Raw genomic sequence first — 25,184 nt, 5'->3', positions numbered from 1 at the left:
AGTTCTTAACTGCCTTTATCGTTAAAATATCTTTTTCATAAGTCTCATTCAGTGCATTTTAACCCTGTAACTTCTCAGTCTATTCACAGAAGACAAAAAAGATACCTTTTTCCTTTTCACTTTATCCTTGTCTTTGTTTGTTTGTTTGAAGGTATTTGTTGCTTATTACTAGCCTTCCCATATCTATTAAGCAACATTTTTTTTTCTCCAGAATAATCAAATAGAAGAGAATAGAACAGTTCAGCTGGAAGGGACCTACAACGGTCATCTAGTCCAACTGCCTGACCACTTCAGCACTGACGAAAAGGTAAAGCAAGTTATTAAGGGTATTGTCCGAATGCCTCTTAAATACTGATGTGTTTACGCAAGTCATGCTTGTTAGCTGTTTATGATCACTGCTGTTATTCTTTTTGAAAGTTTTTTGAGTTGTTCCACATGCCAGAAGTGAACATAGCATTCTATCAACAATTTATAAATTATATTCCTCTGTTTTCACACATGTGTACACACACTTATACATATACATATACATACACATATACATATACGTATACAATCTATGCCTATACCTATATGTATAATCTGTGCTCACTTACACAACTTGTGACTAGAATTTTAGAAATTTAAGGTTATTTGGGGGGTTTTGTTTATTTGTTTGTTTGTTGGGTGGTTGGTTCTTTTTTTTGGGGTGTGTGTGATTTTTTCAGTTTAGATAAAGGTGGTGCTGTTAATTGATCAAATTATTCCAGAGGTTGAACCTTTAGGAAAACAACAGATATTCAAAACTCACAATAAAATTGAGAGAATGGACAGTGTTCAATATACAAAATCAGTCCTGTATCAGTAAGAGAAATGCTACTACAGGTACATTAGTGCGCTGCTTAAAATTAAGTAAGCAAGTTACAGTATTTTCTCTATGATGAAGTTAGATGAAGAGTCTGAAAATGTCATCAGTAAGAGGTCTTCGAGATACAATAAAATAATACTTCAGTACTGAAGAATCCTCTTTCAAATGTTCATGACACCACCACAGTCCTATAAGGTGACACAAGTCCATATAACAAAACCAGTAAACTCATCAAGTCCACTTGAGTTGTGGACTTCTATTCCACTTCTAGAAGTGACTCATCACTTCTATTCCAACATATTTCTAGTTACACACTAGGATATTAGTACACACTTTCCAAAGGAAGATAATTTCAAGAGTTGATGGCATAATGCTGCAGTAAAGTTTACAGTACCAAAATAAACAAGTTTCTGAAACTAAAATGCTATATTCTTCAATGGGATTGTAACTCCTCTCATCCTTTGCAATCTATTTACGGACTTAATAAAGAAAGCTAAACCAATGAGTCATGGAGTGCAATACTAAATTCAATACTGTTTTACGTTGATAAATATTATAATTTATTTAATGTGATTAAACTTCTTTTGTGATTTTTGTCTACTGCATGATGTTCCTTTAAGTTGACTTGCTCTTCATTTAATTATTGCAGGGAGATAGACATTCAAATTAAATTAAATCCAAATACTTTGACACATGGTGGGCATTTAGCAGCTGCTAATGTGCAACACTAAATTGAACTGAATCTAAACAAGATTTTTAGAAAACCTTCCCAAATGAAATTGCTTTCCCTAATGCTTCTATTGTTTTTTTTACTTTTCCTTCTCCAAAAGAATCTTTCAAGAGAAAACATTGTTTGTGCCTGTGACAGTGGGCACAAGCTTACCCATCAGTAGAATCTCCTAATATGTTTTTTTATCCTGCATTGTTATTACCCATATTTTTATTCTTATTTTGGATCAGTTTTCATAATTGATCTAGTCGTATTTCAAAACAAATGCACTATATTGCACCATAATAATTAACTCTAGAAAATGTAAATTAATTCCAAAATTTATATTTGAACAGTTAGACACATTTATGTCCTTTCTACAAGCAGGAGAATAAAACATATCTGTTTATTCAACAAGTTAATCACACACAGACCTGTTTTCTTACTGTTAAAGCCTTTTTACAACACTTGGTTTTTATAACTTTACAACACTTGGTGTTTATAATGTCTCTGTATCATGAGTAGCTTTTTATCTATTAAGAACTCTCATAGTATTATTGTAAGTAAGTCTGAAAGTTTTTTTTTTTTCTCTGAATCTCTACATCAAGGCTCAACAGTAAATGTGACAAATTCATCTTTTAACAAAAAGATTTGGCTTGCATTATTGCAAGGAACAGCAAGATATCAGGACCTAGCTGAGTAGTGATAGCTCAGAACCTAAAATCAAAGAGAAGAAAAAACATTTTAAAAATTATTTTAAGAAAATCTTTTGACTTTGAGGGACAATACATTGCTTTTGAATGATTAGAATTGACTATTAAATATCTGGCTGCAAGGAGGAATACATTTCTACAACAGATATTTTTGTGGGCATGTAGATCCTTTAACTGACAATGTTTCACCCATTTAACGGGTGAACAAGATTAAGAGGAAAGATACAACTTATTTCAGTTTTTAAGATGATCTGAGATATGAAAGAATTAGAAAGTAAAAGGGGAGATTAAATAAAAGAGCTCATTTGTAATAATGTCTTGGAACAGTTTCTAATAATTTGAAGTAACAGTTTTCAGCTGCACACTGTTTATGTGATAGAAAGCTGAAGTACCATAGTTCTTAGCAATGTTTACTCCAGTTTTTTAACTAGCTAACCACAGTAACTATTCATCAACTAGTTAACTATTCCTAGTATCATCATTAAAGTGTGCATATCTTTCCTGGTTTCACTGTATGATTTTCAGTATTCACAGGAGAAGCATGAAGGACAGCTGATATTTCTTTTCACAGATAGTGAAACTTGTTCAACTGATGTTAGCACTTTGATTTTCATCAAATATAATATACCTAATAAAAAAACAAAACAAAACACAAACTTACATGGTATATACTGTATATACACATATCACACATACTGTTGTTTTCTAAGTAGGGCTAAATCTCTGCTTTCTATGTGCCAGAATAATGCTTTATTTAAACAAAGAACTGAAATTTTTTTTAAACAAAGGAGATATATGCAATTTATGGCTCCTGTATGCCTCATCAATATGGCTTTGACTGAAGCAAACCCACAAGGGACTTCAGAAAGTGTCAGAGCAACTTAGCAGTCACAACTGGAGCACAGTTCTGATATCCTGACTTCCCTTTCTGTCTCTGAACCATAATCTCAAAACTAGTTGAGCTGCATATTAATTGTCTATGTATTTTAGTTTACATATCATGTTTACTGTGAAAGTTTATCTTGAAGACTTTCATCACAAATAAATTGTCAAAGGTGTGCTATCTGAATTACTCTATCACTTCAGAAGGGGCCACAAAAATGATCAAAAGGCTGGAACACCTCTGCTATGAGGAAAGGCTGAGAGTGCTGGGGCTGTTCAGCCTGGAGAAGAGAAGGCTGCAGGGAGACCTTATTGCAGCCTTTCAAAACTTAAAGAGGGCCTACAAGAAAGATGAGGATGGACTTTTTAGCAGGGCCTGCTGCAACAGGACAAGGGGTAATGGTTTTAAACTAAAAGAGGGTAATTCGGACTAAGTCTAAGGAAGATATTTTTTATGATGAGGGTGGTGAAACACTGGAATGGGTTGCCCAGAGAGGTGGTAGATGCTCCATCCTTGGAAACATTCAAGGACAGGCTAGATGGGGCTCTGAGCAACCTGATCTAGTTGGAGGTGTCCCTGCCAATTGCAGGGGGGATGGACTAGATGACCTTTAAAGGTCCCTTCCATCCCAAAGCATTCTATGATTCTATGATTCAGAAAAAACATTAAAAATGCAAAATTAAGCTCTTGGGTAGTTCCTCAGTCACCAAGGCCAACTCTTAAATGCATATTTGCAATAAGTTTATATTTCCATAAGTTGGCGATTTTATCTTCTTATTAGGTGATTGTTTTTTTCCTTTTTTTCCCCCTTTAATTTAAAGATATGTTGCCAAAAGTCTGTCAAGAGATATTTAAAGAGTACTCTGTAGTGTTTTCTAAAATTTTATTGCTGCAATTAAGAAACCATAAAGCTCTCACAGGGCGTTGACTGTGTTCATGTAAAAGTGAACAGGAAACAATTAATTTCTACATTACCTGTAATGGCCAGACAGTTGGAAAGATTTGATTATTCTTTTTTCAATAACTCTCTCATTAACAAAAACATGTAAGAGGTGCACAATTTATCTTCTCATTTTAAAAAGAAGGAAAAAAAAATAAAACAACTAAGCCAGGCTAAACTTTGTGGTATGTAAAAGCAAAGACTGAGCAAAGCATTTTTAGTTCCAATATCAATATTCATTAAAGTTTTGTACAGTCTACCTAAAGGCTAGTCATGGTAAACTATAAGATTGTTCCTCACCTTTTTTTTCCTCTCCTTATATAAACATCACAGAAAACATTTTAGCATTCTTTCAATCAAGAAAATGGAAGTGTCAGAGTAAAGAGATACACAGCAAATGTTGACAGAATGATTAAGAAATGTCCTAACCCAACAGGCAGCAAAGGTAGAACACAGGACCCATCAGGATTGCTTCCCTCCCCTCATCTACCCTTTGATTCTAGCTCTTTTGATTAAGGTGTCCTTGTCACAGAGGTCAGTGTAATTCTATCACATCCAAATATTCTAGGTAAAGTATGTTGCACATGTGCAGACTGCAGGCTCGTTTGTCACATTATTGCTTGCTGTCACTTTTGAAGGTAGGTGTCTGTTTGAAGAATGTGCAGTGGCTGGAGGGTCAGGGGATTTGCATAAAGTTTGGAAAGAACCTCTTCAGGCACAAGGTGTGGGATGCTACTCCTGTCTGCGTGGACAGAAAGCACACAGGGTTTAGCTTGTGGAAACTGATGTTGTGATACCTATACCTAGCTCCTCCCCCCCCCAACCCCCGCTGCCCCAATAGTAATACCTTAGCAATACTTTCAGTGAATTGAACATAAAACTTTGATTTACCATTCTGAGGGTTAATTTTTCTTTCTCTGTAGAGTAATCATGATCTGCTGAAATGTACTATTTCATTTTTGGATAACTCTGTTAAATCTGTTTTGAAGGTATTTAGGTTTCTTAGGGTTAGCTTAGTAATTCTAAACCTTCAGGAATGAAAAGAAGTGGTGCAAAGTAAAACATTGATTTAATCACATATAAGATCTTACATAATTGTACCAAACACATGTAGGTGTATACAAGAAGATGGGAGTTAATGATCACATATTGAAATAAAAATTAGATTTTTTTGCATTTGACCTGGAGACATAAGCTTGGCTTTGTTTCTTGGGTTGTTTTTCTTTTTTTTTTTGGTTGGTTGGTTGTTTTTTTAAAATGGGACAATTATCTTTACATTAGGAAAGTTCCTGTGAAATGAAGATTCTTATACTTCAAAAGTTGCACATCTTACTAAGCTTCTATGACTAAAACATAAAGATATTCCATGACTTGTGTGGTTTTGTAATAATGTGCAAACTCATGACCCTTTCTGCAGCTGACGAATACATAAACAAATGTATACTCTGTATATGTGTCCAAGTAAATATAATGCTGACTTCACACAGAATAACTTTTTCTTTCATATCAGATATGAAAAAAAAATCAACCAGGTGTAAATAAACATCTATGACTTAAACTCAACCAGATATGGATGCAGTGCTCCAGGTGGGGCCTCATGATAGCAGACTAGACAGGGAGAATAACCTCCTTCAACCTGCTGGCCACACTTCTTTTGATGCAGTCCAGGATATGGATGGCTTTCTGGGCTGCAAGTGCACATTGCCATCTCATGTCCAATTTTTCATCCACCAGTATCCCCAAGTCCTTCTATGCAGGGCTGCTCTCAATCCATTCATCCCCCAGCTGTATTGATATTGGGGGTTGCCCTGACCCAGGTGCAGGACCTTGCACTTGGCCTTGTTTAAATTCATGAGGTTTGCACAGGCCCCCTCCTCAAGCCTGTCAAGGTCCCTCTGCATAGCATCCCTTCCTTCTAGTGAATCAACTGTGCCACTCAGCTTGGTGTTGTCTGCAAGCTTGCTGAGGGTGCACTCAATCCCACTGTCTGTCATTGCTATTAAATAGTATTTGTCTCAGTACAGACCCTTGAGGGACACCACACGTTACCGGTTTCCTCTTGGACACTGAGCCATTGACTGTAACTCTTTAGACACGGCCATCCAGTTAATTCCTCATTCATCTAACAGTCCATCTATCAAACCCATATCTCTCCAACGTAGAGGGAAGAATGTTGTGGGAGACCACATCAAAGACCTTAAGAGGTGATCTTAACCAGGCAGAGAGGTGAGGCTGACAGGTTGGAAGATACATATAGATATTTAATTAGTGAATTGAAAATATTTAAATGACCATGACAGATTTTAAGCCAGATTTCTTGAGTTGCAGGATAATTCTTCATTTCTTTTCTTGTTAAAATTATTACAGCATAATAACCTTATACCACGGTGGCATGGCGGGCGAAGCAGTGTCAACGAAGGAGATCTTACTTAATTGTATTTACGTCCAGGCACCACCAAATTCTGATGATTGATCACAGAATCATAGAATCATAGAATCACAGAATCATTGAATCATTGAATCATTAAAGTTGGAAAAGACCTCTGAGATCATCAATTCCAACTGTTAACTAACTGCCAGGTCCACCTCTAAACCATGACCCTAAGAACCAAATCCACACTTTTTCTGAACACTTCCAGGGACTGTGATTGCACCACTTCCCTGGGCAGTCTGTTCCAATGCCTAACCACTCTCTCTGTGAAGAAATTTCTCCGAATATCTAATGCAAATCTCCCCTGGCACAACTTGAGGCCTTTTCCTCTCATCCTGTCGCTTGCTACCTGGGAGAAGAGACCAACCCCCACCTCACTATAACCTCCTGTCAGATAGTTGTAGAGAGCGATAAGGTCTCCCCTCAGCCTCCTCTTCTCCAAACTAAACAACCCCACCTCCCTCAGCTGCTCCTCAGAAGACTTGTGCTATAGACCCTTCACCAGCTCCATTGGCCTTCTTTGGACACGCTCCAGCACCTCAATGTCTTTGTTGTAGTGAGGAGCCCTAAACTGAACACAGTACTCAAAGTGCGGCCTCACCAGTGCTGAGTAGAGGGGGATGATCACTTCCCTAGTCCTGCTGGCCACACTATTCCTGATACAAGCTGGGATGCCATTGGCCTTCTTGGCCACCTGAGCACATTGCTGGCTCATGTTCAGCCGGATGTCAACCAACACCCCCAGGTCCTTTTCTGGCAGGCAGCTCTCCAGCCACTCCTCCCCCAGCCTGTAGTGTTGCATGGGGTTGTTGTGACCCAAGTGCAGGACCCACCACTTAGCCTTGTTGAATCTCATGCAGTTTGCCCCAGCCCATCAATCCAGCCTGTCCAGATCCCTCTGTAGAACCTTCCTACCTTCAGGCAGACCAACACTTCCACCCAGCTCAGTGTCATCTGCAAACTTACTTAGGGTGCACTCAATCCCCTCATCCAGATCATCAATGAAGATATTGAACAGTACTGGCCCCAATATTGAGCCCTGGGGAACACCACTCGTGACCGGTTGCCAACTGGATTTGACTCCATTCACCACCACTCTCTGGGCTCGGCTGTCCAGCCAGTTTTTAACCCAGCGCAGAGTGCACTTATCCAAGCCGTGAGCAGTCAGTTTCTCCTGGAGAATGCTGTGGGAGACAGTGTCAAAGGCTTTACTAAAGTCCAGGTAGACAACACCCACAGCCTTTCCCTCGTCCACCAAGCGGGTCACCTTGTCATAGAAGGAGATCAGGTTGGTCAAGCAGGACATGCCCTTCATGAACCCATGCTGGCTGGGCCTGATTCCCTGATTGTCCCACACGTGCTGTGTGATGGCATTCAAGATGATCTGCTCCATGACCTTCCCTGGCACCGAGGTCAGGCTGGCAGGCCTGTAGTTCCCCAGATCCTCCTTCTGGCCCTTCTTGTAGATGGGCATCACATTAGCTAACTTCCAGTCATCTGAGACCTCCACAGTTGACCAGGACTGCTGATAAATGATGGAAAGTGGCTTGGCAAGCAACTCTGCCAGCTCCCTCAGTATCCTCAGGTGGATCCCTTCTGGCCCCATAGATGGGCCCCCATCCTGTTCATCCAGGCAGAGTAGCAGGTCACTAACTGTTACCTCTTGGATTATTGGGGCTTTATTCTGCTTCCCATCTCCATCTCTCATCTCAGGGGGCTGAACACCCTGAGGATAACCAGTCTGACTATTAAAGACTGAGGCAAAGAAGGCATTAAGTACCTCAGCCTTCTCCTTATCCTCTGTGGCAATGTTTCCCTCTGCATTCAATAAAGGATGGAGATTCTCCTTGGCCCTCCTTTTGTTGCTGATATATTTGTAAAAACATTTTTGGTTATCTTTAACTGCAGTGGCCAGTTTAAGTTCCAGCTGGGCCTTTGCCTTTCTAATTTTCTCCCTGCATAATCTAACAATATCCTTGTAGTCTTCGTGAGTTGCCTGCCCCTTCTTCCAAAGGTGATAAACTCTTTTTTTTTCCTGAGTCCCAGACGAAGCTCTTTGTTCAGCCAGGCCAGTCTTCTTCCCCACCAGTTCATCTTTCAGCAGATGGGGACAGCCTGCTCCTGTGCCTTTAAGACTTCTTTCTTGAAAAATGTCCAGCCTTCCTGGACTCCTTTGCCCTTCAGGACTGCCTGCCAAGGGACTCTCTCTACCAGACTTCTAAATAGGCCAAAGTCTGTCTTTCTAAAGTCCAGGCTAGTGGTTTTTGACTGATTCAGGTATTAGGTAAAAAAAGACCATAATTTAAAAAAAACCCAAACCACTTAAGTGAATATATTTCCTTCTCCAGGCTTGACACAAGCCACACACCTCTCCTCCTCCCTTCTTAGTTTCACCAACTCTGTTTTTACTGCAGGTTACGCTTAGTTTGTTCTAATGCACCCATCTTTCTCCTCTCCCATGGCTGCCTCTCTTTCCTAAATACATGTGAACTGGGATCTCAAGGGCTCCCTTGTGTGGCTGCAGTATTGGGGAGCAATGGGGCATTCACAGTGGTGTTGCAGTCACCTAGACTTGGCTGTAAGCAGCTCAGGGCAGTTCAGGGTCTCCTCCACAGAGGGGATTCTGTAGTCCCCAGCAACCCAAACCCACGACAGTACAAGTTAAACCCAGTACAAGTGTATAGCAGATACTGGTTTTTTTCTTACCTCATTAGACTGTTTCCTTGCAGACCTGATTGTATCAACGTACTCGTGGACACAGAGAAGCACATGCTATCTAGGTGTTGGCCTACACATGAATGACTTGTAATCCATGACCTTGCTAAATGGTTGATCTCAGGAAAGCAGGCTAAAGAAGTTTCCCAAAACTATATTTCTGAAATAATGTACATAAACTTCAGGTTTTAAAGTCTCCAAGGTTGTTGGATTTTTTTATTTTTTTTTCTTGTTTTTTTTTTTCCCCCCACATTTCTTTCCTTGTGTTCCTTAGGCTTTACTGCTATATTCTGTTTCCCAAATTTGTTGGCCTATGGATGTCTATCAACATACAAAATTTCAGGGAGATCAGTAATGGGCACTGCAGCCTGGTAGAGTGATAAAGATGAATGTTTTGTAGACAACTTGAAAATTAATTCCCACAGCACTGCACATCAGGAAGTATCCCCAAATTACATTTTGCAATATTCTGTTCTCAGGTCTGTTCAGTAAAATCTTCAGCTCCTCTTGCTACTTAAAGGTGTTGAAGCAGTCAATATACCTGTTACGTACATGAGTTATGTAGTCATCTGAAGTCTGAATACCTGAAAGATAGCTGCTTAGTATCCAAGACTAATGTTGGCTACTTCTATCTGAAAGGGAAGGACTCTCAGGTTGTTTATACAAAATAGATCAATACATAAGGGTGATTTCACATTCTTCTCTTCAGCTTAATAGAGGGGGTCACGACATGCAATCGATTTCTCCACTTTGCTGAGGGCAGTCACTGTTCAATCTTTCTGCCTCTCATTTTCTCATTCTAAATGATGAATATAACACACCTGCCTGCCTTACAGTCTTTATAATGAAACTCCTCTTTTTGGATATAAAACACGAATAGTTGGGTTTTGTTCAGGGAACTCTGAGTAGTGGAAGGACTACAGTGATGTACTTGCATGCTAGTAGGTTCTCCTGAGTCTTTCCTTTTCAACTAAAAATTGAAATATTGTACAATCTATTGTGTCTGAGCTGTTGGATCTGTTTAAGAACATATTTAGTTGCTATTCCTCTTGGCATGTTTCACATATCAGGCTAGTAAGTAGAATTCCCTTCACAAGGTCCCAAGAGTACAGAATACATTTCATAAGTGGGAAGAAACCCCCTCCAAACACTATAAATTAAACACAACTTTATGAAATCAAAAAGCAGTCCAAATGGTGCACAGTACTGAAACTATATTCTGTGCAGTTCTATTTCACTGCAGTTACTCTATAATCTCTTAAGCAGTGGTTTCAGAGAACTATAAATTATTTTTTCCAGTATTTTAGTGATCATATGTGGTATATTAGAATAATTTTAACCAGTAAGAAAGTTAAATTCTGTATTAGGTAGTTCTGCTTCAGTTTATGGCTGCTTCTTTTAAACTACTCTGAAGGTGTTTTAGCTTAAAATGGCTTAGTTTGATCCAAAGAATAAACTACTTCAAAGCTATAAAATAAATGTTTATATTATACAAACAGGCACTGCATAAAAGGAATTTCAGTTGACCCAATCATGACTAATATTGAACATTAGTAAACTCAATGAGTATTTAAGCAAAATATTAATAATACCATTATGTTGAATATAGATGTAAGGTTAAAATGTTAAGATCATGAATAAAACCCCAAAGATTTATTTGTGAAAGTGTATTCTAGACAGTATATGCAAAATACTGAATATAAGACTATACAGAGATAGGTAATTCAGAGCACTGTCAGAAATTCAAGTGTTTTCATACATACATATGTACAAGTTAGTGCAACTTGGACTGTCCAGAATGGAGGAGGAAGGCACTGACAGCTGAATCCTTGGGAGCCACTACTGAAAAAAAAAAAGAAAAACCAGTGTCAACCTATTAACTGTTCTGGTTTTAGGTTACTCCAGTGCAGTTATTTGTGATGCAGAACATCACTGTAATTCTATTGTCCTCTGTGAGTTCAGGGATTTCCCTTTAGGGCACTGTTTAGATAAACTCTGTCGAGTTATACAGAATTGTTTAAGTATTTCTACAGTTGCTTGCCTGTTAGAGCAATGACCTAACTTTCAGTTTAAAATTTAGGGATAAAATCTTTTCAGCAAACATTTCTTCATCAAGCTAAGAGGATTGTCTGTCTGTGCATTTGCCTATAGCCTATACTGGTTGACAGGCTAATTTATAGACGCAGTCTCTGCATTTACATCTCAGAAGTTCTATTCAACACAGTAAATTTTTGTCACATTAAAATGATACATATTTTTCTACATAAAAGATCCCTGATTAAAAATTAAGTCCTTTTCAATTACAGCCATAGATTGTAGCAGTAAAATGTAACATGAAGGAAAATGCAATTAAAACTCTAGTGAACATTTATGTAAATCAAAAGTCGGTAGTGAAGCAAATATAATGAGCTAGTCAAACCATGACTAAATCAGAATTGTTAAAGTTCTTGTAGACATATATTTTCATAGAAACCAGACAATAAAGTTGTTTCCTTTAATTCCGTTTTTTGGACCAAATACTGGGATCACTTCGGAATTATTGTGGTCAACCTGAGTTACATGAACATAAATCTTATTTGTGCCACTTCAGTCTCTGAGAATTACAGCCTGATGGCCTTAAAACCTGCATGACCTTAGTAGTACAGTCACTCAACCATCAAATCACTTATCTTTAGCCTGGGACAAGGATCATCTATATTTAAAATCTAAGGAATTAACCACAAACCCACTCTTGAGATGTTAACACCTGCTTTAATTTGTACCTCTCTACATGTTGTGATGTATAGGAAAATGTCAGAGCTGCCACAAGAAATTTAGTCTTTAAACAAATCCAAAAATTTTTACATCTTCAAACACTAAAGACAATTTTTATAGCTACCTCTTGTGATGTTGTCCCTACATCTGCATGTGGAGCAGATTTTCATGTACAGCCAGTGTATTCATATGCAGTATTTTTTCTGTCCTTTCCAGAAATTCTGAGTATTCCATACTGCATCCAAAATAGACTTCTACTGCATTACTTTTAAAACTTTTTCTTGTTCCAGGAAAGACAATCTAAAATTTTATGTGACTTCACTTTTAATATTAAAAAACTGAATGGACGATGTGGTGCTACAGACTCAGCACTACAAATGACCCAAAGAGAGGAAAAAAGCAATTGTAATGGAGCAGGACATGCTAAAGGCGATGTTCATAATAAGAATTAATGTTGTAAAAAGAAAGTGCATTTTAGACAGTGGCAAAACCCAAAGATTTTGACAGACTAAATTCAGTACAACTAACAATCTCCATTCCATACTTCAGATAAAATTGAAATTACAAATGTCAGCTCAGGGCTTTGCAGAGACTATTATCAAATTTGAAGTGTTACTTTAAAATAGCTGATCAATAATCAGAATACTTCTATGTAAATATATCTTCTCAGGAAAAGGAGAAGGAGGAAATATCATGGTAAATATAGGCCAATGGAAATAGGAAAGTTTTCAAACAGATATTGAAATAAAGAGTGGAAATATGAGGGGAAAGGAAAAGGGAGATTAAATGTATAGTAAGTTCCTTACAGTTAGAGCATTCTACACTAATCAGATATATTTTCTAGATAAATTTTATTGATTGTTTAGAGAAGGAAATTGCACTAAGATCAGATTTGGCATCTGCAAACTACTTTTCTATAAAGAAATCTCAGATATCTAAGTCTCTCTTTGATGTCATGCCATTTATAAAGATAACTAAAAATTGGGGATTAATTAAAATGCTGGAAATTAGAAGCAGGTTTCTAACTGCTGAAGTCTAGTTCTAGGAGAGCGTTACAGCTGGAGTCATGGACTAAATAAACAAGAATTTCAAGATTAAATGATCAAGAAAGAATTCAGTAATTCAGAAAGTTTGTCCTTATCCTATATTCCTGTCTTTCATTTCTGTAATTTCTAATATTCTTACAAGTTCTTCCGAAAGAAATCCATACAGAATGCATATTTACATATTTGCAAAGGAAATTATTAAGAAGGAAATGTAAATTTTCACTGTATTTGTTTCTGTAAATGTTGTCTATGAATGGAGAACAGTCACTCTTACATCTCTTCTCACAATGTGCATCTTCTTTTCTTAGTGACAAACACCGATAATGGTATTCTCCCACCAAAAAATAGATGCTGACTCCTAAGCTAGTCATCCTAAATTCCCTTGAGAGCAAATGGAAAGGACTAGGCACTTTCTAGAGAGTAATTTATCTTATTCTAAAGTAGACATAAAATAGGTCAGATGAATCACACCCAAAAAGTGCTTATTTCTCCACATTAACTATCATATGAATCTAGAATGACCTGCTCAGATGTAGATAATTACAGTATTGATGTCTACATCTAGACAAGATTAGTTACCAGATTGCTTACTTTGGATTCTATTTTTATCCATTTAGTAAGTTAAATGCTTAAATCACTATCACTTGAATTAATAAAGTTTATGAAATACAAAATTGTGCAAACTGAAGAAAGTTATTTCAGCAGTAGCCCAGCCCTGAACCGTAGTTTTGTGTTGGAACACTGACTGTGAAATATAAAACTGTAATCATGATTTGAGAAAAACTTTCTCACTTTTGAGAAAGCTTTTAAAATGAATCTATTTGCATCAACTGGGCACTCCCCATGAAAGTGAGGAGGATATTAGAAATATTAGAATCAAGGTATGTGTGTTTGATTAATAAAAATACCTAACAAAATAAGTACTCTACAAAACCATCAAAAATTATAAGGATTTAAACAAATACTTAGAATTATTTCAACTACAGTAGTTTTTGGCAAGACACTCAATGTTATATATCTCTGTCTTGTGGAGGGGTTTCAATAATTCCAGAATCTACTGCAGCTTTAACAATTATGTCAGTAAATGAATCATCAGCAAGATCCAAGATCCAGTAGGTTAAAGGCAAACAAACTCTCAGAGGATTAAATCACCAAATTCATTTTTTGGTTTATATTTACAGTTAAACTTAGTGGTAGCAAGACAGAATTTTTTTTCTTGATTGCGGGATGTAATAGTTGCAGAGAATCAAGTTGCATCCTTGAACCTATCTACCATTTGCCGGTCACTCAGAGAAATTAACAGAGACAGACTGAAGTGAAAAACCCTCCAGCATTCTTAACTTCACACTTCATAAGCAATGCTGAGATCTTCATCAAACTCTTTCTTGAATAGTCCAGAATATCATAATCAAATTATACAATAATCATAGTAGATTATAAGGAAAGAATATACCTTTGTGCAATGTGCCTACATGATGAGCATTTTGGGGATACTTAGTTACCATCTCCCCCCGCAGTGATTATTTTTAATTTCTAGCTCCTGCAAACTGAAATTTGTTTGACTATTCCATATGATCTCAGCTGTCAGTACAGAGTACTTCACTAAATAAATATTCTGGATCTACTTTTTCCTGAAGCAAATTCTTAAGATAAAAGGACTCTAACTTGGCTTCCTTGACTATATGTCTTCAGGGTGTTCATGTCAGTATCTTGTTATTACCTGCAGTCTTCAGTCTTGTTCAGTTACCAGTCAGCATAGCCATTTACTTATCATGCAAACAAAGTTAAGGTTATGTTTAAAACAATAGCTTCCAGCTGTTTCCAGCTCCAGTCATTAAAAATACAACATTCTGGTCAATTGAGAGAGTAGCTGCCAGTTTTGTTCAAAAATATAATTTAGCAAACATAGTAAATAAGAAATTAAACTGTAATGTAATAAAAGGCTTTTAGATTGACTTGCACAGTGCTGTTGCTTGGATGCTGTGTATAAAAGATAAAAATAATGTATGCAAATTAGATGAAGTTAAAATTAAAGATGTCTGGCAGAGAATGGCTAAAGAAGCCAATTTTATTTTATTGTTTGTAAGTGGATAAATAATTCTCCAGTAGGCATGAAAACAGTAGAAACATGTTACTAAGTTCATTTGAGCTTTTTACTCACTTCTCATCCTCACTCAGAAACTACTGGGGAAATAGTTGTTGAATCACAAAAATATATCAGGCTACTGTCAGTTCAAGGTGAATTTTTTATGTTTATTTGGATCAGATTAATGCAAAATGAGACAAAACATAAAGATTATGTGTAGGAATATTTATTTTAAGAGAAATTTATCAGAAATAGTTGGTATAGTTCCAATTTTGTTTTGAGCTATAGCCCCAGAAACCAATCTGGCAGAAAAAAAAAAAGTGTATAGAGGACAAAGAAATTTTTTTTTCAATAAATCAACACTGATTTCTTTAAAATTAATATTTACTTAATGAATAGAGGTGAGGCAGAATTGTCTCATGAATGCATCAAATACGGCATTTATTCAGTTATTTAGAAGATTATCAGCCCTTGTGCTGCTTACACTTTCTAGCTTTTAACTTCTATACACTATTAAGCTATTGACAATTGCTGAGGTTGCAGCAATAACACAGCTTTTACCTTTTATTTAATGCCTTCATACTTTCCATATCATTCCCTCATCTTCCTTTAAAAATGTACAAAGCCATTATATATTTTTTTCCTTAACTTCCTTAATATTTTTCCTTAATACTAAGTGCAACGTTGTTTAAAAAATTTGCACATATATTCACAGGTGCCCAGATGAATGGCTATGCAGTGACAGTACAATGTCCTCTGTTTATTAGACTATTTGTTACTTTTTCAGTAAGATGTATGCATCAGTTTTATCCACTTACAGCCTTTGTAAATTATAAGATCTTTGGGAATAAGGCCAATCTTTTTGTTTAAATATGTACAAAACCTAACAAAATAAGCTTCCACCTTTGATGCAAATACAAACTTCTAAAATACCGTCTGGAAACTCCCAAATGTTTTTTTGACGATTTTATCATTCACAGCAGTATTACTGCCTCCATTTTTCCATGAAAAGATGAGAGTAAGGGAGATAAAGGAATACATCATGAATCCCCAGGAGTAGCTACTTGCCTGAGGAGTGCTATTAAACCCTCTGAGAAGCTGCTTCATACATTCATCAGCAAGAACTACATAGTATTAGCCTCTGTGTACTGCTCAGAGTTGTAAAGGAAATCTGTGGCAGACTTGGGAAGGTACCTACATCTCTGAAGATCCTATTCAGGTTGTTTAATTCTAAAGTAACTTTTTATTTTTGTTAAAGTCATCACATTTTCCACAGTTTTAATGCAAAAGCAGCACACAGAACTAACTAAACTGTCTATCTACATCGTATCAGTAAGATTAAATGCTCATATTAATCTTAAGTATGCACAAAATATATAAAAAGGAATAGTAATCTTGATCAATTCTGGTCTCAGTAACTCTTTGGTTTTGTTTTGTTTTCCTTCTCTCTCATTATTGCAGGAGATTGCTTCTTTAGTACCTAAAAATTTTCATTGGGTCTTATAAAATATTGATACTGGATTTGGTCAGATACAAACGATTCTGCTTGGTGACTATTATTATTACTGTTGTTGTTGTTGTTATTATTTATGTTTATGTGATTATATCAATAATTTGTGAGTAGATTAATGTGAAACTGGTATTTAAATAGAGAATTCCTTATGGGTGCAGCTGAACAAGTTCTGGAAGGCTCTAGGGTGGCTGTGTTTACAGGGCTTCCAGCATGACCTCATGGTCCAATGCCAAGCACAATGTCATCTTTGTTCCCTTCCAGTGACATAACACTGACTGTTGCTATCCAGCTTTGCTTTCAGCAACTGATCTTCTCAAATGTATTACTTGACAGGACCCCTTCAAAATCAAACGTCTGTTCTTCTTTTACTTTCACAGGTCTGTATCTAGCACACTTCTAATCAAACCACAGTTTAAAATCTGCTGATGTAAGAGTTATCTAACCCCTAGACAATGGCTATGTCTACACTGTCAAGTAGTATGTTTCCACGCCACTACCAGGCACACTTTTTGGTTGACCACATTGCATAAATTCTGATTCAGTTTCAAGTTTTCATTTGAGATGCACCATCTCATTGGAATGCACCATCTCATTGACTTCAAAACAAAGCCTGGATTCCATTCAGGTGACAGTTCACTTCTAACAGGCAACTGGCTTAAGTATCTTATGTTTTCCCATCCCACAAAAGTAACATATATCCTCACTTTCATGTTGCAATGATGTGGTAATACTGTGGGCTGCAGACACAACCTTCGTATTATTTATGAAACTGAAAAGTAAAACAAAAAAAGCAGAAAGCACCCATATAAGGACAGAATGGCAATTACAACTTAACGACAGAAAAAGCATTACACAAAGCCCAAAGGAGATTTAGATCAAGTACTGTGCAGTATGAATATAGAATAGTCTTTTCTGCTTGATTTTGGAAGCACAGATTATTGCCTGGAGTTCATGTATTCAGCAGTATCAGTGTAACCTGTACCTAGTGACTCATATTTTACTCAGTGAAATATGTCATGTGATGAGAAGATTAATTTCAGCTCTTAAAATATACTTCAACACATAAGGAAAAATTCCCAAGTTTTGAAATTTACTAATATTCCTTAAGAACTGAATTTAGTCTACTCTGGGAATTCATCTAAATCATGATTTGGGCCAAATTTTACTTTTTTTGTTTGTTTGTGTTTGACAGGATGTCCCTGTCAGGCAAAAAGTATCATCCATTATGTAACTAAAGCTTGTAGAGGTGACCACACACAAGTTAATTCACGTACTGTTGAAAACACGAGACTTTATCTGGAACTAAGTGCAAATTGATAATCAGAGGAGATGTTGCAATGTGAGAAATTAAGTTAAAATAAGTCACCAATCACCTATGGCATTTGTCCAAGAATCTCAGTGAAATCAAAGAACAAATGAACAGTGCTTGTAGGAAAACTGTGCAATTAAAATTATGTTCTGCTCCCACTAAATTTACTGAGTCTTCAACTAGTGACAAAGGAATCAGGATTAGACCTTTCATCATTAAGTAGCTGTTAAACCAGAAAGCAAGAGACCTGACAACATTGTACTTCTTTTTAAAGAGGTGCTAAAGATGATCCAAGAAATCATTGCCTGATAGGCTTTATCCTGGTGTTAGGAGAAAATGTTCTAAAACAAAACAAAACATTAATGGAGGAGTCATAAACCACCTAGACTAACCTAATACATTAGGGAGAAACTAGTAATGACTTTTGAAAGGTGAATTATGGCTACTAGAATTCTTTAAGGATTCTTGCAAAATAGAGGATAAACATATGTACTTAGTTTGATGCATTTCCACATAACAGACCTTGATGCTCTGTAAAGTGTAATTATACTTCCATAATTCTAGTCTATTGGAAAAGCCTTGTACATATAAATAGTATGAGGTAAAATAAAGAATAGCCAGGACTAGAGAATCTTTCTATATAAACAGATTACATAAAGTCTTCATGACTGCTATTATGTCAAGTCCTACTCTGGCATTGCTAAACATCAGGCTTTGAAAGGGTAAAAGCATAGGCAAATGTGCATAAGCAATCTAATTGTTCTAATATGTAATAATAGGCATTTTCCTATGCATTTAGAAAAATCGTTATGTAAAACCTCTGCATATCTTTTTTATTACTTTTATGAACAGACAGTTAAGGCAAGAATAGAACATTGCTAAAGGATAGCTATGTTGCTTTGGAGAGTTGTTTTGATGGAAAGTTAAGTGTATTTAGATTCCAAATAAAGGTAAGTGCCTACAAAGCTTTTGAAAGTCTGTAAATTTGTTAGGTATCTATCAGTGAATATCATTGCAACTATCTGGTTCATAAAGTGTAGTAAAGCTGAATCTTAGTATTCAACATGCAAACAATGTGTTCATTATTTCAAATAAGACAAATCATGTGCCCATCATGCTCAAAACCAATGATATGTAAAGATGGACAAAGTTCTTTCCAACTGTCCTGTAAACTCTTTGTTATTGTTGCTATGGATGTTGAGAGTAAGTGAAAATGGTAGTGTTAGGAGATTGTCATTCCACGACCAGTGAAGAAACTAATTGCATTTTATGGGTATTGTGCCATCTATCTACAAGCTAAGGTGGTTCTTGACTTAGCATAGTCTTTGAGACAAAAGCTTGTTTCTTATTCCCTGTTTATAAAGAATTAAAACCCATGAAGTCCATGACTGGCCTTTTAGGTAGTGGCATCACAATGCAAATAACAATTGTATTAGAACTCTTAATGTAAGATTGATTTTTCTTTAGTTTTCCCTTTTCATGATTTTCACCAGCATTAATTAAAAAATAAGAGATTATAAACTCATCTAGTTCAAATTGTCTATATCTGGCCTTAAGAATCTTGCACCACTTTGTCCACAGAAGCTTTTTGTCCATAGATTTCAGTTTCTGTGGGAAATCTAACTTAAGTGTGGGAAAAACTGAGATCATGGACTTGCCCAATCTTTTATTATTTTTTTTAGAATATTTTGCACATTCATTAAAGTATGGTAATGTCATTCAACCTTTTACATCCATGAACTCAATACCAGTCTTTCCTATTCAAATTTAGACTTGATTAATTCCACAGGTGCACTTACAATTTTATACAACCACACTCTACAAGCTATTTTTGAAAACTTGACTCTTAGGATCAAATTCTGCCATTGGAATTTTTTTTTCCACAGAGGTAGTATTATTCATTATGAATTTAGAAAAAAAAATCTAAATATTTTGCATAAAATCTTGTTTCTTTCCTAGATTTCTTGGCCAACTGTTCATCACATTGAATCCTGCTTATTAAAATAACCAGTGAATACAATCCTACATAGAAGATTTAATATATCAAAATACTAATACACAGTAATTGAAAAAAAAAAAAAGAGAAAATTTTGATTTGACATTTAACACTGCATGTCTGTGGTACTTTGTTAACTAAAGTATGATATTATTTATGGTACATTAGAAGCATAGATTACCACATATATGCATATTTAAGAATAGAAAATATAGACTACAAATGGTCAATTTCTAAAGTAATTACAGTAATGCTCACAGTATATAAATTCCACTGGAGTGAACGATTTCTGATTTATATGTGTTCATGTGTTGTAGATATATTTAATAATTCTACTGATGCACAAAATTTGCTAGTACCATAAAATGTTTGGAACGTTAAACGAGAGAGATCATTGAGAAGCTGTTTCTTCTAAATCTGTGATAATTTATATTTTAACTTTTCTCCTTGCCCCTTTAGCTTCCCCCCCCTTTTTCGCTAAGTAAAATAAGACACATAACTGTTCATTTGCCGAGGTTTTTCTTTTGCACTGTGCCATCCATTACTACATAGGCTACATTAGATCTAAGACTGCTCAGTTTAGGCAACTGTTTAATATAATTGATTTGCAGTTATTACACTGATAAAAGTTTGGTGACATTCTGTAAAATTAATCAAATGCATTTATTCAATAATTATTTTCTCAGACTATGCTTCAAAGTTTGCCATTCCTTCTTCACAGAGCATCTAGGTATATCATGAATCATATTAACATGGAAGTAAGTCTTGAGAACAAAATAGGACCTGGTTTTTGAAGACATTCTCTGATTGGCAGTAGTAGCCATAGAAAAAGTTTCCTTCTTTGATTCGAAGTACTCCAGAACTTCTGACTTTCAAAGCATACCGCATGAAGTAGATTAAAAATGGTTATGACGTCTTTCAAAAATCATCATACATATATATGCAAACACCTGCTGAATTTCTTCCATCTGCTAAATATATATTTCTGGAAGAAAAGAAACTGGAGCTTTTTGGCAAATTTCCTTTATGAACCCCTGCTGAGTATTCTTTTAACTACTATCCATGGGCTGCTTTGAACTAAACAGTAAACATGCTCTACAGAAAGGACTCGGAGAAACAGGAAAAGGGTACAACAGGGGTTAAGAAGATAAGGAGGAAAAGTAAATTTCCATCACTAAATCCACTGAGTATAGACTGTATATTTAGGACCTTAGTGTACACAAAGACCAAATTTCCTTCATATAAACCCACTGTGAATTCAGTGCGCCTCTATGATGTTCCACCACAGCTGGGGTCTTCACAGCTTCAAGGCCTTACTAATTTTTTTTCCCCTCAGTGCAGTTATGGTAGAGATGGAAAGATAGATCTTGATGGAAACTATCTTGTCTAAATCTATTCTTCCCTGCAACACTCCCATTTTGAAGATTAGTGACATAGCAGTCCCTTTTAATTTTCAGTTCACTTAAACTTCACCACCAAACTGAACTTTTGAGATATGAACCTCATTGTCATATGTGGCCTTTTTATTCAGTAGATAGATCCTTTGTAACTTCCTGTCACTCTTTATCAACTATAGAAGGAGCCAAGGATGATCACGATGTCTTAGCTGACACTTCATGAATATGTGAAGTAGAAAAGGACAGTTTCTTTCTGCCGTTACCCATGTTCTATTTCAGAACTCCACTTCAGAAAAATTCTATTAATCACAACACATGTAGGGAACAATTGCTGTAATACTCACTGGAACTCAAAATAGCCAAGGAATTTAGGCTGGAAGGGACCTCTAGAGGTTATCTAATGCAACCTCCTGCTCAAAGTGTTGCTAGCTTCACAGTTAGAGAAAGTTGCTCTGGGCCTTCTGGCAAGTATTAACAGTATGTAGTCCTGTACACTGTTCCAAGATCTTTGGAGTTTCCTTCATGATCTTGTATCTCACAAGAAGAATCTGGATGCCCAAAACAGAGAAAACTTAAGTACTTACACCCAAGGGAACTGGGAGGGTAAAAGTCAGAAAACTCGTGGGTTGAGATAAAGATAGTTTAACAGGTAAAGCAAAAGCTGCATGTGCAAGCAAACAAAATCAGAAATTCCATCACTACTTCCCATTGACAGGCAGATGTTTAGCTGTTTCCAGGAAAGCAGGGCTCCATCATGTGTAATGGTTACTTGGAAAGACAAACACTGTAACTCAAAACATCCCCCCTTTCTCCTTTCCCCCAGCTTTTATTGCTGAGCATGAGTATGAGATATCCCTTTGCTCTATTGGGATTGGTTGTCCCAGCTGTGTCCCCTCCCAACTTCTTGTGCACCCCCAGCCTACCCGCTGGTGGCGTGGTGTGAGAAGCAGAGGAGGCCTTGACGCTGTGTAAGCACTGCTCAGAAGTAACAGAAACATCTCTGTATTATCAACACTGTTTTCATCACAAATCCAAAACACAGCACCATACCAGCTACTATGAAGAAATTTAATTCTGTCCCAGACAAAACCAGTGTACATAGTGAAAAAGCTAAGTATCACAGTTCTAAATTTCCCCAACAAAATCGCTTCACTACCAGACTATGTCTAAAACACAGCAGGAACATTTAGCTCAGCATAGAAGTTAACATCTATAACAACTTTTGCTACCAAACAGAAATGGCTGTCCTTGGGTAAGGAATTAGGAGGCTGGCTGTTCTAGTTTCACTGTGCAGCCAGCAATAGCAATTTCTGAAGAATGAAGAGAAAGAGGTAAAAGGATCATAATCATATTTTTGTGATGAGAACATCTGAGGAATAGTGCAGAACTAGTTTTCCCAAAGCTGTCTGGGAAACCTGCCCAACTTTTCAGACATTGTACAAATTATCTACCTTTAGGGCAAAGCTAAAGGGATTTTTAGACACTTAAAGCCAGAGGTACAGGGTCTGAATCCTGGTCTCCTCTATGAATTTACGTATTGCATATAATACACTCTGTCACAATAGAGTGATGCATTAGAATTCAGCCATCTGAGTTACAGTAGCTAATTACTTACAATGAATCATCATGATAACTAGGCATGATTACATGATGCAAGTGACACGTGTGTTTATCACAGCTGATAAGATGAGAAATTGTTAGGTATCAGCAACCAAGAAACAAGCCAAATGGAGCTGAACGTTTTCACTTAAAAGCCCTTCATCAGTCTTGTTTCTTGCAAAGCACTATAGTTTCACTTCTTTTGTTTGTTTTGAAAAACCTGCAGTATTGATTTTTTTCAGGCTTAAAGACTAGATTTCTTATTTCCTTTGAAACCTAGTTTCTATGCCTCAGGAAGGTTATGTTTCCTAAGACAAGATATACTATAATTAGAGGATATCAGATTATAAATGAGGTACCACTTGTGGGATATGAAAGTCTGTAGCTTTCAGAAAAACTCTCAGTAAAATATAATTATTCTAATTTCTTAGCACATCACACTGAGTCAAGTTCAAAGGTTCATTTTATAGCCAAATCCTAACATTTTTCTTATTAATGAGAAAAGCATTTTAACCTGTTAAAAAGAAATATTTCTGGAAATCTCTAAACTTTTACTTGAAAGAGCTAGGAAGAGACGTCACTTTGTGTAGCTTCTCCTATGGTACTGTCTTCTTTTGTTTTATTTATTTTATTTTATTTTATTTTATTTTATTTTATTTTATTTTATTTTATTTTGAAAAGAAATCTGATTAGCTCTGTATATTTTTATTCTAGAAACAGCAAAAATAGACACAGATATAGCAGCAAGGTATAAGGGCAGCTGATTAACAGGTAGAATTTCTGAATGAGTAGCAATCCTTTAGGTTGGGCAGGAAAAAAGCTGCCAGTGAAGTTACACAGGAAAATATAATTAAATTTGTATTCAGAAATGGCACTGGTGGCAATTTATTTGAAGATTAAAGATGCTTCCTGAATTTTCCTGAACTTTTTAATGTTTTCAAAGAAGGGATTAAAATTTTATCTTCTTTATTCAAGCTAATGTCAGTCCCTCAATATTTAAAATTAGAAGATTGATGCAATATTTCTAGCCTCCTGTACAAGATATATTTTTCTGAGGAGTCAAAGAGTTTTCTTTAATCTTCAGGTTATAAAAATTGTAAGTTTTCAGCTTTGAAAATTGTCATTTGAAGACGCAGAGTTAAGGGGTAGAATTGTGTAGGTTTTGGACATTTGTAAACCAAAATGAAAAGAAAGTTGGCAAAGTGAAGTATTTAAAAAAATCAGTTTTCTGTGCCATTAGGGGCCACTTTGCTCAGCCAGGTACATCTCTTTAGAAAGTGAGGTATCAGATAATATTAAACTTGTAAGTGTTGCTTGAGAAATAATTGATTATTAGCCATAAGGACTTGAAAGAAGGCATACAGGGATCATTAGAAACTTCAGTTTGAGAAAGAAGGAAACCATGAGCTATTTATGTGTCTATAATCTGACACATTTAATGATTTTTTGCCTTTCTATGACCATCAGTTTATTAGTACTAAACATTTTTATTGTAGTGTTTGTTTTTCATAGTAGTGTAGAACTGGGAGTAGAGTAAATCTCTTGTCTATGACAAGACAAAAGAAGAATTTTGTCATAAAAGGTCTAGAACTGCAAATATATTAAGCTGAACCCTGAAACACAAGTAATTTATATAGTTGTTTCTAATCTAAGTAATAAACAAAAAGGCTAGAATAACTAAAAAACAATATTTAATCTGACTCCTTCTCATTAGGTAAGGATTAAATCCTCTATATGCCAAATGTCGATGCATAATATTTTGAAAATCAGATTTTCCAATATCTGAAATAGGAGATATAATTAAACAAATTTTCAGACTATGACATTCAGCACAGATTATTTTAGCAGTTTGTTTTTCATTTGTACTCTTTGCTTGAGAGCCAGTTGTCATAGCTATTTAATTTTGAACAGCACATCACTTTCTCAAGACATCTGAAGAAGCATCCATTTCTGCCCTTTACCTTTACTCTGTGCGTATATTCTTTGCTTTGCTTTCCTCAAGGAGACATCTGTGTAAGTGTTGGAAGAAACTGAAGGCATCTATTGACAGTCTCATCACAGTAAGTGAAAATTTGCAATTGTAAAAGTACTCTGCATAATTTTTATTTATATGAATCATCAGACGAGAGAAATACACACTGATAAATTGAAGGACAACGGTTGTGTTAAAAGCAAATATGCATTTTATACACATTAATCATAGTAAATAATCACATAATAAGATCAATCATGCAATTTATATACAT

The sequence above is a fragment of the Nipponia nippon genome, unplaced genomic scaffold, assembly GCF_047370975.1.
Source record: "Nipponia nippon isolate SJK-2023a ecotype South Korea unplaced genomic scaffold, ASM4737097v1 scaffold_2, whole genome shotgun sequence".
NCBI lineage: Eukaryota > Metazoa > Chordata > Aves > Pelecaniformes > Threskiornithidae > Nipponia > Nipponia nippon.
The sequence above is the reverse complement of the archived record's forward strand: the minus strand, read 5'-3'. Positions refer to the sequence as shown.